Genomic DNA, 16,271 nt, shown 5'->3' on the forward strand with positions numbered 1-16,271 from the left:
TGCAAAATATGAGCTGGACAACCTACTCCTAAAATTTCCCTATTCAGTTTATTCTGAAGTTTCTTGTACACATTGTTTTCTCCTTTTCTCGCAACACACACAAAGTTAGTATTGGTGTTATCTCCACCAAAAGCAGATACTTTATCACTAAGCCCATGTTCAAAAATGGCGCTGTATACACACTCTGTTATTGTACTAGAATTCTCACTGTCACATTCATTTAAATTTAACAATATACTTTGGACACCTTCGTCATAATCAAAATACTGCACAAAAACAGGAAATATTTTCAAATACTTGTGGTTGCTAGCATCAGTGCTAATACCAAAATAATTAGCCTTGTATTGTCTTAAATGAACGGTGATATCACATTATTAATGATGATTTCTGTTTTAGTTTTGGCGCTGGAAAATTTTTACTGCAACTTTCGTGTCACTAAAAACCTGAGATATAATTTTTGAAGTGCAAGAACTGGAGTTGTATGAATGATGGTGCTTGACACAGTGAAATGCAAATGTATCTTCTGCTGCAGCTACTTTATTACCATCTGCCTGTGTTTTGAAAAAGCTGGTGAGCTGTTTGGAAGATGATGAACCCACTGCCGTCTTATGCTTTTTCGATTGTACATGGTCGTGAATATCACGACTACCTCTGTTACTGATTGAAATGTAGGAACTGTGATGAGGAAAAAGGTATAATAGAATAATTTTGCTAGGAAAACACCGATGTAGCACCTGCACAATTAACAATTTAAAAACTATTTCAGTGGGTCTGTGTATAAACGTAATGTTACTCACCCGCAAATTTTGCAGAAAGCTTCATATTCAGTTCTTCCTCGCTTTATACTTGGCAACTGTTCAGTACAGTATATTCCTCCCTGAACTTAACCTTTCGTCTAGCCGACATTATTAAGCCATCAGGTAAATAATAACAACTATTTAATACAATATAACACAACTAAATCGCAAGCACAACAAACCATGCGAACATTCAACAAGCTAATCAAAGAGGATAATACATTTCATTGCCAGAGATGACTGACCGCCCACTGTATCGACAACTCGTAATCTCGCAAATCAAAGAGGATGTACTGTATACCATCAGAGATGACTGACTGCCCACTGTTTCGATATCTCGAAAGATGTTATGTTCTCTTTGGATTTTATATAATGTGAAGGCAAGGAGATAACATTTAATGATTCTTTGATAGCAATTTTTTAAATTACCGGAAGTTGACTTCACATCCAGCAAATATCGCAGACATTTGCCCTTTCGTCCCGGAGGTTTTCATTTACCCTAAAATCGCGGACTGTCCGTGAAATCCGTCTCGTATGGCAATCCTATATATATCACGTGAAGTGGAGATCATTACACTACTTGGTTATTAACGACAATGCCTCCGCTGTGGCATACTACTTTCATCACATCGTGTCAGAAGAGAACAGGTGTGCACATTGTGGCAAACTCGGTACCACATTGTCAAAAATTTAAGTTTTTAATCGGTGGCCAGTAATAAGTAGGTATTTACAGTACTTGCACATGTTTTATCCACTCACACTACTTGAAATAATGAGCAAATGGTTGGCCGTATCACGTTAAGAGAGGGTCTTATTAGATACACTGACTGACAGAGCAAATGCAACACCAAGGAGGAGTGGTTCGAAAGGGATGAAAGTTGGGGAAAAAACAGAGACGGCACGGACGAATAATTGATGTTTATTTCAAACCGATATGCAGGTTACACAATGCGCACGGCATCGACTCATTAGGATGTAGGACCACCGCGAGCGGCGATGCACGCAGAAACACGTCGAGGTACAGAGTCAATAAGAGTGCGGATGGTGTCCTGAGGGATGGTTCTCCATTCTCTGTCAACCATTTGCCACAGTTGGTCGTCCGTACGAGGCTGGGGCAGAGTTTGCAAACGGCGTCCAATGAGATCCCACACGTGTTCGATTGGTGAGAGATCCGGAGAGTACGCTGGCCACGGAAGCATCTGTACACCTCGTAGAGCCTGTTGGGAGATGCGAGCAGTGTGTGGGCGGGCATTATCCTGCTGAAACAGAGCATTGGGCAGCCCCTGAAGGTACGGGAGTGCCACCGGCCGCAGCACATGCTGCACGTAGCGGTGGGCATTTAACGTGCCTTGAATACGCACTAGAGGTGACGTGGAATCATACGCAATAGCGCCCCAAACCATGATGCCGCGTTGTCTAGCGGTAGGGCGCTCCACAGTTACTGCCGGATTTGACCTTTCTCCACGCCGACGCCACACTCGTCTGCGGTGACTATCACGGACAGAACAGAAGCGTGACTCATCGGAGAACACGACGTTCCGCCATTCCCTCATCCAAGTCGCTCTAGTCCGGCACCATGCCAGGTGTGCACGTCTATGCTGTGGAGTCAATGGTAGTCTTCTGAGCGGACGCCGGGAGTGCAGGCCTCCTTCAACCAATCGACGGGAAATTGTTCTGGTCGATATTGGAACAGCCAGGGTGTCTTGCACATGCTGAAGAATGGCGGTTGACGTGGCGTGCGGGGCTGCCACCGCTTGGCGGCGGATGCGCCGATCCTCGCGTGCTGACGTCACTCGGGCTGCGCCTGGACCCCTCGCACGAGCCACATGTCCCTGCGCCAACCATCTTCGCCACAGGCGCTGCACCGTGGACACATCCCTATGGGTATCGGCTGCGATTTGACGAAGCGACCAACCTGCCCTTCTCAGCCCGATCACCATACCCCTCGTAAAGTCGTCTGTCTGCTGGAAATGCCTCCGTTGACGGCGGCCTGGCATTCTTAGCTATACACGTGTCCTGTGGCACACGACAACACGTTCTACAATGACTGTCGGCTGAGAAATCACGGTACGAAGTGGGCCATTCGCCAGCGCCGTGTCCCATTTATCGTTCGCTACGTGCGCAGCACAGCGGCGCATTTCACATCATGAGCATACCTCAGTGACGTCAGTCTACCCTGCAATTGGCATAAAGTTCTGACCACTCCTTCTTGGTGTTGCATTTGCTCTGTCAGTCAGTGTATAATAATGGTGTGTGGCTTCCGGAGAGGACTGGTGTAGGTCTTTCCAGTTGACGCCGTATGGGCGACCTGTTCTTCGGTGAGGATGGGGCTCTATCAATGATGAATTCTAATGATGAAGACGGCACACACACACACACACACACACCCAACCCCCGAGCCATCGGAAATAACCAATGACGGTTAAAGTCCCCGACTCGGCCGGGAATCGAACCCGAGAATCCGTGGACTCAAGGCTAGCACAATAACCATATGTAGCCCTGGAGCGAGATGTCTTATTAGATTAGTGGATACAATTAATTAAAAATTGTACGGAAGTATAATTTTCAACACAAACTTACGTATTTGTAGAAAATTGAATGTTCAGGACCTATACATATAGGGCTTTAGTTTGGCGATGGGAAATGTTTAGTTTCGGGAAGGTAGTGGCTACAGTATTAACTATGATACTGTTCTGGCATTAATCTGGTAAGAAAATGATAAACCAACGAAAAGTCAGACCTGTATGGACATGAGGTATTCGTATAGCCTCCTGCGGAAATTAAAAGGAGTATTATTTCAATAGTTTTGAGTCGAGGTTCACCTCTGGTGAGATATAATGATTTCGGTGCATTGTATCTTCTGGTATAGACTCGAGTTTGTTTGTTGCTAGCATACAGTAGATTTGTCTGCCTCACCCCTCACTTTGTTAGTATGAAATTGACTAAGATATGATTGATGTCAGTTATGCCATTATTCATGCTGCTACTGCCTATGATTAATAGTTGGAAAGTTTCATTCGTAATGTCAGCTTATACGTTTAAATTGACTTATAAAATAATAGCACCGTCTGCCTCAGTGAGGAAAACAACAGGGAAATACCTTAGTCCCAATTTTACTGGTACACCTCTTCAGTGACTCCTAGGCTTTCCACGATAGTTTCCATGTTTTTTTTTACTTACTTATTATTTAATTTATTCGTATCTTTTAATTAGTTACAACATGCATATTCAGCAATTATGACCAAGAACTTAGTATGACAGAATTTGTATATGATGATGCTGGATTTAGAATGTTAAACTAGTAGTAATTCTTGTAATATTTTCTTTCCATGGAATTGCTTGTTGTACTCTTGATGTTGTCGTCGTTGTTGTTTTTGTTATTATTATTGCTGTTGTTGTTGTTGTTGTTGTTGGGTGATTATTTTTAACTTTACCTTATTATTACACTACTGTAAGTGACCATTGCCACCAGGATATTTCCTAATTGCGATATATTTTTAAACAATAATCTGTATATTAATAAAATTTATGAAAACTAAAGTCAGTCAGTACCGCCATTCTATCTGGACGACTTCGTTCATTTTTTTAACTGAAAGGTATTCATGCACAGATTTGTCATCAGGTACTATCAATCACTTAACTTCCGCCTTCCTCAAATTATTTGATTTTTCATTTTTTTGTCTCTTTGAAGCAATCATGTCTTCGGTTGTAATTGAGGTACGGAGTTCGTTTTGGTCTAAAAACACTCAGTGGATCAAGCACTTTCTTTTGAGGTAATAACTACTTAAATTCCTAGATTCTGAGAAAAGTTATGAGTACATTTGCCTCCATGACGAAGATCTTTGAAGGACTTTTTAACAGTTCATCGCATAGTGTTGTTCCAAGGAACGTTTAATTCAGTTTCTTTGTGTGATGTATTGTCAAGTGTTTTGTTGAAACAATATTACATTCTGTTACCACAACAGTTCATGTGCTTTATTTCATTAATTCGAAACTTTGCAAATACATCCGTGAGGATAGTAACGAACAACACCATACTTCGTACTCTGCGGACGGAGCAAGCGGGAAACTGCTAATAATAATAAGAAGAAGAAGAAGAAGAAGAAGAATAGTAATAATATGAATTTGAATGCTGCGGTGGTCTGCTAGTATCAGTTTGAAGGATCCGTCTCCGAAACGAACACCTACGAGGAAGGTTTAAGGTCACCCATATGAGCGAGAAGCTTCAGGAAAAGCTGTTACCTCTGGAATGGTCACATAATAAGACGGGATGAATCCCATTTCGTATACCGTTCTTTGACATGGAAAAATCAAACAAAGGAAGAAGAAGGCCAAAGGCGACTTTGAGAAGATCTACTGAATCCGCCTAACGGAAAGAAGGGTTACATATAACTAATATCATATTTTATAATTTTAAGAAAGAAGGGTTACCGAAAATCTGGAAGTAGAAAGAACAGTAGTCTGGGGATTGGAAGTGTCAACCTCTAGCAGACATGTGCGTGACTAACTGAAAGGCGCAGATACGGCCAGGAAGGAAAAAGGTGAATAAAAAAGATATAAGTTCTGTTACTATATTTTTTTTAAATCATCAACTGTTATATGTAAGGTTTGGTGTATTTATATTTTTTAACTAACTATATTTCTCTATGACTAATCCCATGGTGTAATGAGAGTGCGCCTGCCTCTTACTCGACGGCCTGGGTTAGGTTCCGAGGATTTCAATTCTGCAGTGACAGGTGAGACGGGGTTCGTACAGTATTGTTAGGCCGAGTGAGGGGCTATTGATATGAGAGGAAGTGGTCCGGTCTACGGATGTCGTCACATTGACCACATTGCACTTCGATATCTGCAGGCCATCTGGCTCAGCAGTAGTCCTCTTGGCAATTCAAGGTCCGTAATGGGCTGTAAGTGCTACGGGTTTGCTTTTTATTTATATTTCTCTACATTGCCTTGGTGTTCTGGATTTGAGGTGAATGGCTCATAAAGCTCCGCATCTGTCAGGGCAGATAGAGGTTTGAGTTCTGATGCTTGTCACATGCATAACTCTTTCACCTTATATTATTTCTTTATCAGTTTGCCTTTTATTCCGAAGATAGTAAAACTCACATCGAAATCTCAGAGCCTATGCTTGTCTTTTACAAAGAACCGTGGCATAGTTTGAAGATTGTAGATCATGTTTACAGAAGCATCGTGCCAGTATATTTACTGGCAAGACCAAGCAAGTGGCTGGGCTGCGTGGGCTAGATCACGTGATCACGTTACTTTCAGCTTGCATTCGGGAGATAGTGGGTTCGAACCACTCTGTCGGCAGCCATGAAGACGGGTTTCCGTGGTTTCCCATATTCACAAAAGGCTGGAGCTGTACCTTAATTAAGACCATGGTCGCTTCCTTCACACATCTAGCCCTTTCCCATCCTATCCTAGCGTCGCCATAAGATGTATCTGTGTTGGTACGACGTAAAGCAACGTGTAAAAGAAATACAGGCTGGACAATATTCTGCATCTCATCTCCGAAAACCGTAATCTTAGTTAGTGGGACATAAAACAAATGATATTATTATTATTATTAATATTATTATTATTATTATTATTATTATTATTATTATTATTATTATTAAGGGTTACTTGCATTTTATCTTACTATTTGACAACACTAAATGTGACTATATTCAATTCTGAAGACTAGTATTGAACTATTATTTCTAATTTTACACCATCTTCTTGGTCATCTTCGGATCAGATAATCATGGGTTCGATTCAAGGCCAGGCTGTGTACCATACCCAAGCCTGATTAATTTCTATGGCTCGGAGCTTGATGTTTGTATTTGTCCCAATACGCATCTATCCGTCTACATGCAACACACCAAACTACCAACAACCACAACACCACCACGTAGTCGAATACATCATACCATACACGGCTATCACTAGGAAAGGCATCCGATAGTAAAACTAAGCCATATCCATACGGACGACACACATCGCATCTACAATCCCACCAAGGTGTTGTAAACGTGAAGGGAAAGAGGAAGTATAACACTTCTTCTTCTTCTTCTTCTTCTATTATCACTTTTCCCACATTCGTTGGGTCGCGGGTATGAAATGCGTCGTACACAATTGTGGATTTGGCCTTCTTTTTACGACCGGATGCCCTTCCTGATGCCAACCTTGTACGGAGGGATATAATTACTATTTCACATTTCTGTGTTGGTTGGGAGTGTAGCGTATTGTCTAAATACGAAGAGGAAATTTTTGGGACAAACACCAACACCCACTCCCCGAGACAGGAGAATCAATCAGATGCAATTAAAATCGCCGACCCGGCCGGGAATCGATCCCGGGACCCTCTGAACAGAATGCCTCAACGCTAATCACTTAGCCAATGAGTCGGATGGGGAGAATAACACTTCTAATGATGCACATTGCGCTGTAGTTATAATCAACAGCGAAGTTGAATTGAAGTAGGCCCAGTTACGTAAATACAATGCAACAATTATGTTCGGAAATATTGTTATTTGATATGTACCGTGATCAAACTGAATTAATCACAATTGTATGACGTTGTCTAAGGGAGTAATTGACCAACACATACCTAACATTCCACACCTGTGCGCACATAATCACGAGAACGGCTTGTTGAGTGGTACTGGACAATTCCGTGTCACACTGTCGAGTGTTAACTTGCCAGGGATGAAACAATGCGGAGCAATATTGTCCCCACGCGCCTGTGATGTAATTGGCAGTGACAAGGCCCAGTGAACGGTGTCTGGCTGCTGAGTACTGCAGTACATCCAACTGTCCGCATGTGCGATTGCTCCTCAACGCCACCTCACTCCACAGTGTACAGTATTCACAGGGAGAGAAGATAAGTACCTACTCTGCATTAGAGCTAGTAAATTCGACACTACTTGATACCATGATAAAGTATAAAGAGGGGCAAAACCACAATTATTATTATTATTATTATTATTATTATTATTATTATTATTATTATTATTATCTTAATATTTGTTACCTTGATGAATTAATGTCTTTACGGAACAATGCATCCCAATGGCGTTTGTTGGACGTTGATGTACTGTAAATGAAGACGGTTTTCATTTGAAAAATCTTAACAGCATATATTAACTCAATTGCAATGACGAAACTGTATTTGGATGAAATATTTCTGTATAAGATGTGGTTTTTGTAAATAGATTTTCATTCCCTAGCACCGGGGAGAGTTAATGTTTCCCTGAAGATTAGTGTTACTTGGTACAGAACTTACAGACTCTTTGGCATTATAGTCTTTTAAGATAGGTTATCTGGATATTGAACAGAGAAAATGGGAAATATAATACGAGATTATTATTATTATTATTATTATTATTATTATTATTATTATTATTATTATTATTATTATTATTATTATTATTATTATAATATCGAGGCAAATATACATTTTTGATTGTATAAGATATTATATAAGAAAATGTTCTTCAATCTATTCATAAGTTAGTATAGTTACACAATGAAAGCCCTTTCAGAGCTAGAAACTATGATATTTTCGTTAACGCTTCCCGTCACGTAACTACCAGGTGTATGCATACGTTTTTGCCGGTTTTGTGGTAAAGAAAACACATAATTTTCAAACGAAATTCATTTTTGTTCATTCAAAATATTGGCCATCGGCTTCCACCTTTTAGGTAAGATATGAATACCATGCCATAAAAACTGCGGCAACTCATTCGTCGCGCCATTTTCCAATTTCCTCGAAATTACTGAGGTGCTGCTCTGCGAGGGCGCGCCCCATTGATGCGAAGAGGTGATAGTCAGATGGCACCAGTTCGGGAAAGTACGGCGGGTGCGGAAGGATGTCGCGTACAACCAATTTCAAGGTATCTTTCACTAGTTTTGCTGTGTGAGACGGCGCATTGTCGTGTGGCAAAATCACTTTGCAATGTATTCTGGCCCATTCCGGTCGTCTTTCGTTCAATGCGTGAATTGAATTAATCACTTGTTGGCAATAGCGTTGTGCACTAACGGTTTCGCTGGGCTTTAAGAGTTCACAATACACAATACCGCTATGGTCCCACCGGACAAAAAGAACTGTCTTTCACATTAAAATCACCACGTTTAAATTGTCGAAATCATGCCCCACATGTTCTAATCGACAGAGCGTGTTCATCATATCTTTCTACTAACAGACGATGACTTTCCAAAGCCTATTTCTTTTGATTATATAGGAAAAGCAATGCATGTCGCAAATGTTCTTTTTCAGGCACAATCGTAACATGATCACTGAACGATACAACACAGACGCTAGTGATTGGCAGATTCAATTTGTGTGTATTGGTAGGTTAATGTCCGACGAACAAATCTACGTATGTGTCAAATTCATACGTTGCGTACTGTTCACTTGCGCCATTTCTTAGTGAAACCGGAAATGACATATGCATACAACTGGTATAGCATCATTCCTCTTGATTTCCTTTTCAGTTCGTGCAACAACACAGTGGGGCAGAAGGATAAAGAGCACCACAACTAGGAACAAAAATTCTATTTTCCAGACAGTCTGAGGAGCGTAGTTTAAACATCATACACTACCATTACCTTCATGAAAATGTTCTTGTTCTGTCACCCACATCCATCTGGTGCGAGGCGAACTACTTTGACACTTCCGGAATGTTAAGGTTTGACACACAGTGAAATACAGCTGAACATACTTCATTAGAGCCTTTACAGTGGTTGTTATCATCTCAATGGTAAGATTATATTTATATAGTTGCCGTGAATAATATGCACTTTGATCAGTTATATTTTTGGCAATCAAACGATACTGTCATAAGTCCGTCACTCCTTTCAGAAGGGAGTAGAAAGCTCGTGATTTTAGCTTATGGCATCTCTTCTCACAAATCAAAGACTGTGTTTCCTCTGGCTTTATTGTATTTTTCATTCTTTCATCAAGTGAGGTGCAAGTGGAACATTCATCCATTCTAGGACTGCCAAACCCAATATTGAATACAGTCCGGAACACATGACGAAAGTAAGATAATTTCACTTCTTTTTCCTATCGTCTGACGCTGCGGCATCATATAACCGCAACATTTTGTATTGCTTAGATCGAAACGTTAGTACATCCAGCAGGTAGTTTTGCTCTTGCAATCATGATTTTCTATCACATTGAATTTCTTAATAAACTCTACACCACAGAGTTCCGCTTCTACTCATTATTTTGAGCTTTTCTACTGGCATTTCCCCTGACCTAAAATGTCGTGAAACAACACCATTCATATGGTTCTTCGCAAATCGCAAAATGTCTAGGAATACCTTTTAGCAAACAGGCAAACGCTCCCTCGTAGATATTTTTCCTCTCAACAACAGTTTGTATCGAATTTAATTAAAATATATATGTATGCATAATATTATTCCCCCTGCATTTGAACGAGCACGCAAACTGACATGCGATCTGGCGGTGCTTGTTTAAGTATGTGCGTTAGATCTGAAGAGATCCACCTCCGAGCATAAGACACTGTAGAGAATACCATTTGGCTTTCGTGTGTATGTGTTGTTAAGGGCTAAGAGTGTGCCAGTACCCGCGTGACACTACACTTCAATTTCGTCCACTAGAGTGCAGCATGTAATAAGCACAAGTCAAAACTGTTTTATATTTCAACCACTAGAATACAGCATACGGCAAGTACAACGTACGAAACCAACCTTACCAATCTAGCGATTTTGTCACTGCATCTGACAACTATTAAATATATTTTAACGACCGGATGTTGTTAGTTTTTCGTTTTAAAAAACTCATATTAGCAAATTGAATAAATCTTTCTCTATTTGTAATGTAACAATTTGGGATTTCTGCGTGATGTTTGCTGTTAGTTAATGTAAGCTGGCTACACAGTTACCTACTTACCAGAATGTAAGCTCACTGAACAGGATAGGCTTCGTCTTAACACCGGCTGACGTTCGCTAGCCTGCCAGCTCTGCATTTGTCAGTCGGAGGGGCTGCTTCCCACTGCTGCCTATCTTGAAGGTAGTTTTCCGTTGTTTTACATTCTCCTGCATTAAAGCGAATGCCGAGACAGTTCTTATTTTACGCCAAGGCCGCACCTACTTTACCTTCTTCGCTAGTCACACCACCGACATAAACCTTCCTGGCCTCTAGGGGGCCCACCGTATCAGGTCCGGATACGGAACTAAAATTTACCCACCCAATGCAAACAAAAAAATCAGATTTGACAAATTTGCTGCTGTATCTTTTATTTTCGAATAACGTCGTTAAATTTGGATATAATTATGTATGGTGCAACGCATATCCCTTCCAAATTTATATACTAGATATATATATATGTGTGTGTGTGTGTGTGTGTGCGTGTGTAAAGTAGCCTTGAAACCTCCAAGATGAAGGTAAGGCACTATGTTAACTTTATTTTCACGCCAAATGAAATAGTGACTAAGTATTTGTGTTGGTATTAGCTACGCTTATTTATTCCTATTTGAGGCAACCCTTCCTATAAGTTCATTTGAAGATTGAAGATTTCGCTGGAGGTTTTGATGAGTAGGAACTACCTACGTTTCTTCATAGTTTTTTTCTTTTTCAGAGAGGTCATGAATTTGTTCAATAATTTTCTTTATACTAGAGAAACGGTCTTGTACAATAGCACGGTTAAATATTGTTATTTCATGTAACTTATAGCAACGGTAAATATGCACAATCTTGCACTTGTAACTTTGATAGATTTGCTTACAAATTTTGAATTTTCAATAGAGTAGTTCCCAGTCGCCACTGGTATTACCCAGTACTTCGAAAAGCAATTATTACATTAATGTTATTGAGATTTCCAATTATCAAGGTATAGTTCTATATAAGGCAGAAGGATATTTTATCTCGCTACTAAATAGCACTTCCTTCTCTTAAGATCACACATTTCCTCGTATCGCATTTCATGTTTGAGAACACCCTACTTGATTTTAGACACTGTTAGTATGAATAGTTATCATACTGGTGCAGATTATCAGACTGGATGCACAGGTTATTGATGACTACGATATTCTGATAAGAAACAAAATGACTATTGCAGACAATTCAAATAGGGTAAAAATATGGAAAAGGAAGAGATAACGGTACTTAAAGGAATCGACACAGGATAACATTATTAACAGGGATGTTGGTTCTGCACTATCTTGACTGAGCCTTGGTAGAAACACTGGCGATTTGGTTATATGCGTTCGTGGATTTCTTCCTTCAAGGCCCCTTCCGCTGGCGAGCGAAGGACACAAAGCGAGGCACATTAAAAAAGCTAATATAGGTTAATAAGCGAACTGATATACAGTACAGTACGTAGATAGTATTAGAAACACAGATAATTATTCAGTATAAAACATTGAAGTATTTAGTGTGCCAGATCTGCATCTGTCGGGCATAAATCTAACGACCACCTGTAGCTTAAAATGTGATGGTGACTGCTTCTGTCTGCTTTTTTTTATCTCTCATTCATGCGAAAAAGAAATTAGATATGGTTATCTCGCAGATATTAAGTTCAAATACTAGCCTTAATTTAAAAAAATAATAGTTTCAAAACGGTGGCCAGATTTTTCGTGTGGCTATTTCTAGCCGAGTGCAGCCCTTGTAAGGCAGACCCTCCGATGAGGGTGGGCGGCGTCTGCCGTGTATAGGTAACTGCGTGTTATTGTGGTGGAGGATAGTGTTATGTGGGGTGTGTGAGTTGCAGGGATGTTGGAGACAGCACAAACACCCAGTCCCCGGGCCATTGGAATTAACCACTGAAGGTTAAAATCCCCGACCCGGCCGGGAATAGAACCCAGGACCCTCTGAACCTGAGGCCAGTACGCTGACCATTCAGCCGACGTCCAGTAATAGGTAGGTACTTATTGAACTGCCACAAGTTTTATTCACTAAGACTACTTAACATTATGGGGAAATCGTTAGCCGTATCACAAACTAAAGCCCTATTTGCATACTTAACATTCAATTTTCTACAAAAATGTAATTTTGTGTTGAAAATTGTACTTTTGAAGATACAATGTTCAAAAAAATTAGGGGAACATGTTTTGGAACCTATGCCATGCTCCAAAAACCAATACCTCACACCCAGGTACATTACTAACTAAACCTTTAATCTTTACCGTTGAAGTATACAGAATAACATCGATGAATTCGCGTTCATTTTTAGTACACAAACGGAAATATCAAAATAGGGGAGGACACAAAGTTATAACAGTCCTGCAGGGTAGATATTTTTTATCACCATTGGAGAGCGTCAGTATAGTGTATATCCTCCACGAGCATTTATCACACCTTAGCACCTACGTGGCATGCTCCGTACAAGTCGACGGAGGTCACGCTGCGGTATCAAGTCCTATTCTTCAATCAGAGCCTATTCGAGGTTTTGGAGAGTCTGTGGTGGAACAAGACGCCCGCGAACCATTCTGTCAAGTCTATCCGACACATGCTCGATGGGATTAAGGTCGGGACTCACTGCTGGACATACCAACTCTTTAATATACAGTTCTAGCAAGACAGCTCTGGTGATGCGCGCTACATGAGCACTGACATTGTCGTGCATGAGTACGAATTCAGGGCCAATACCGTATGCAGCAACCAACACATGCTGTAGTAGTATCTGCTCGATGTACCCCGCAGCGGTAAGATTACCACAGACGACGACAAGATCCGTAAGGCCATCAAAACTGATTGCACTCCACACCATCACAGAACCTTGTCCGAAACGGTCACCTTCTGGACAATATTTGGCATGTACTGCTCAACAACGGCACCTCCATACACGTTGACGTCCATCACGCTGTGTCAGGGGAAATATGAACTCGTCTGTGAACAACACAGGTCTCCATTGGCGAAGTTGCCAGTTGACGTGGGTACGGGAAAACAGAAGACGAGCTGCACGATGTTGGTGTGATAAACGGGGCACTTGGACAGGACGTCTGGGTGGTAAGGACACTTCTCTTAACCTGTTCCTTACTGTGACTCCAATGACCCTCTTGAGGTCTTGTTGCAGTTCTCTGGCAGTTGCTGAAAGACGCCGTAACGCACAGATCGTCAGATATCGGTCACCCTGCGGAGTTGTCATGCGCCCATGAGCTTGCCTAATACTCCTTGCGAAATGGCCTGTCTCGTAGTAGCGATTCCATAAGCGTTGAATAACTGACGGACATACATTGAGATCCACAGCAACACGACGAAAAGTCCACCCTTCCTGGATCAAAGTGACGGCCCTTACGATTTGAACCTCGTTAAGATGTCCCATGCGATGAGCTGGTTTACGTACGACGTGCTCAAATGTCCGCAGTAGTCTGTGTACCTCACAACGACACACGGACGCATCGTTATTCACTTTGTTTTGAGGGGTCACCTAAAATTTTAATGCATGGTTACGCCTACAGATGGAGTATAACTTCGATTTGACATACCCTGAGTAGCTAAGGTCTCAAGGTATGCTGCTCGACCATTGGAACCCCATCTATCAAATTAATGCTCACGTACCAGACGTTACAAAACATATTCCCCTATTTTTTAACTGTTTATTTTAATTCATTTTATCCACTAATGTAATGAACCCCTCTCCTAACGTTCTATCTGTGCACGTTGTTTTTCATAATGCCTTGTTGCTTTAGAAATATTGCTGGCTATAATGATAGGTGACTAACTCTGTATATACTGTATTACAGGTATTAACAATGCCGCGAAGACTCTATAGCCTGCGCCAGCGACCTCCAATCTACTTACATTTTTGCAATTCCCGATAGACTTAAATTGTTGGTTTATCAATGGAAGGAGTTAATCAGATGCATTTGTGAGCGAACTCGACAAGACTTATTAGACATACTAAATCCGTAATATCGTGAGTTTATCGATGGTACTCGAAATAAGATCACGCCCGGAAGCATGCTGCAATTCCTGTCGAACATGCTCAAAAGTAAGCAAAGCATACTCAGACGTAAAAAACAATTAGATTCACTTTGAGTGATTTAAAATTAAGGAAGGAGAAGGAAGGAAGGCGCTTGGCAGCGTGGATTGGCGACCATTAATCCTCTAGCTGAGTTCCGTTATTGTTTCCGCTCACATGTGTCAGGCTCCCCACCTTCATCTTTCCCATCCGAAATCTCTTGGTCAAATCTCTTCTGAGCCTGATATTATTATACTTGCGATGCCTCCTCTTTATTTTGCCGATAGCTTCATTCTTCGGAGGGTCAGACCTATTCCGTGTTTTCCTCTGATGTTAAGAGATGGTGGTTACCCAGGTGTACTTTCTCATAAAACAATAATCACCACAAACACCACGTACTACTGTCTTCTAACCAAGGTGGCCTTAGTTATAATGTCACGTAATAATAATAATAATAATAATAATAATAATAATAATAATAATAATAATAATAATAATAATAATTGCGTATGTCCTCCGAAGAAGCCCGGTGCAGTTCTCTTCCCGTTGATGTCCATGTAGGACATATGGGTCACTGAGGATGGGTTCCTACTTAGGATGAATTGTTACGTTGAAAACGGCACAAACACCCAGTTTGCAAGTCGAAGGAATTAATCAATGAAGAACCTGATTAGGAATCGAAATAGGAACCCGTTGGATAAAAGGCCAGCCACCTAGTCGAGCAAATGTATATTTTTTGTCCTCATCCTGAGATAGGCACACCATCAGTGAAGGTGAGCAGCATGTACTCTCAACCGCACGACATTTGGCCGCCAGCTAAAATCGAAGAATCCGCCCCATTGGAGACCCACCAATCAATAGAACCGGAAACGAAACGGAAGCATACATGGTATTCAGCTTGTAGACATCACTGAGATCCGATTTCTACATTGACGCATAACACATAAACAGTAAATAGCACAGGGAATTGTTTCTGGAAGTAAAGAAGCAGCTATATTTTAGAGTGAAGTTCATGCGACCTGCTCCGACAGTGGGAAGTACAGCAGTAGCTAAGTTGGTAGAGTCGCTGTATATAGGCCATACATTTGTACGGTTGAATGTATACGTACGTATCTTCCTGCCTTTATGAAATGATTCTATTCAAGAGAGAGCAACCTTCTAAATTCTCTGTAATAGTCCTGTATCTACTAATGACTAAGACTGGCGCCTTGGAGAATAATGTTTAGATTTACAATATTGCGTAGCGGTAAGCTTCTTTCCCGTCGTAAGCTTATTCGTAATAACAAGCAATTAGTGTGACAGGGGCTGTAATATCACTTTCCTTGTAGTACAAGTCCTGTTTACACGCACTCGTATTAGCATGTATAATTAAATCGTCGCCGAGTATAGCGAGAATAATGCTCGGAATATTATGCCTTTAGAAGTCCGTTAATCTATTAAGTCTAAAGAAATCTTCGGTCAGGACTTACACTCACGACACAGAGGAATGAATATGAGTACGCATCGCATAGGACAATTTGGCCATAACGACATCCAAAGGATCCGATAAATTGTGACGTTT

The sequence above is a fragment of the Anabrus simplex genome, chromosome 1, assembly GCF_040414725.1.
Source record: "Anabrus simplex isolate iqAnaSimp1 chromosome 1, ASM4041472v1, whole genome shotgun sequence".
Classification (NCBI taxonomy): domain Eukaryota; kingdom Metazoa; phylum Arthropoda; class Insecta; order Orthoptera; family Tettigoniidae; genus Anabrus; species Anabrus simplex.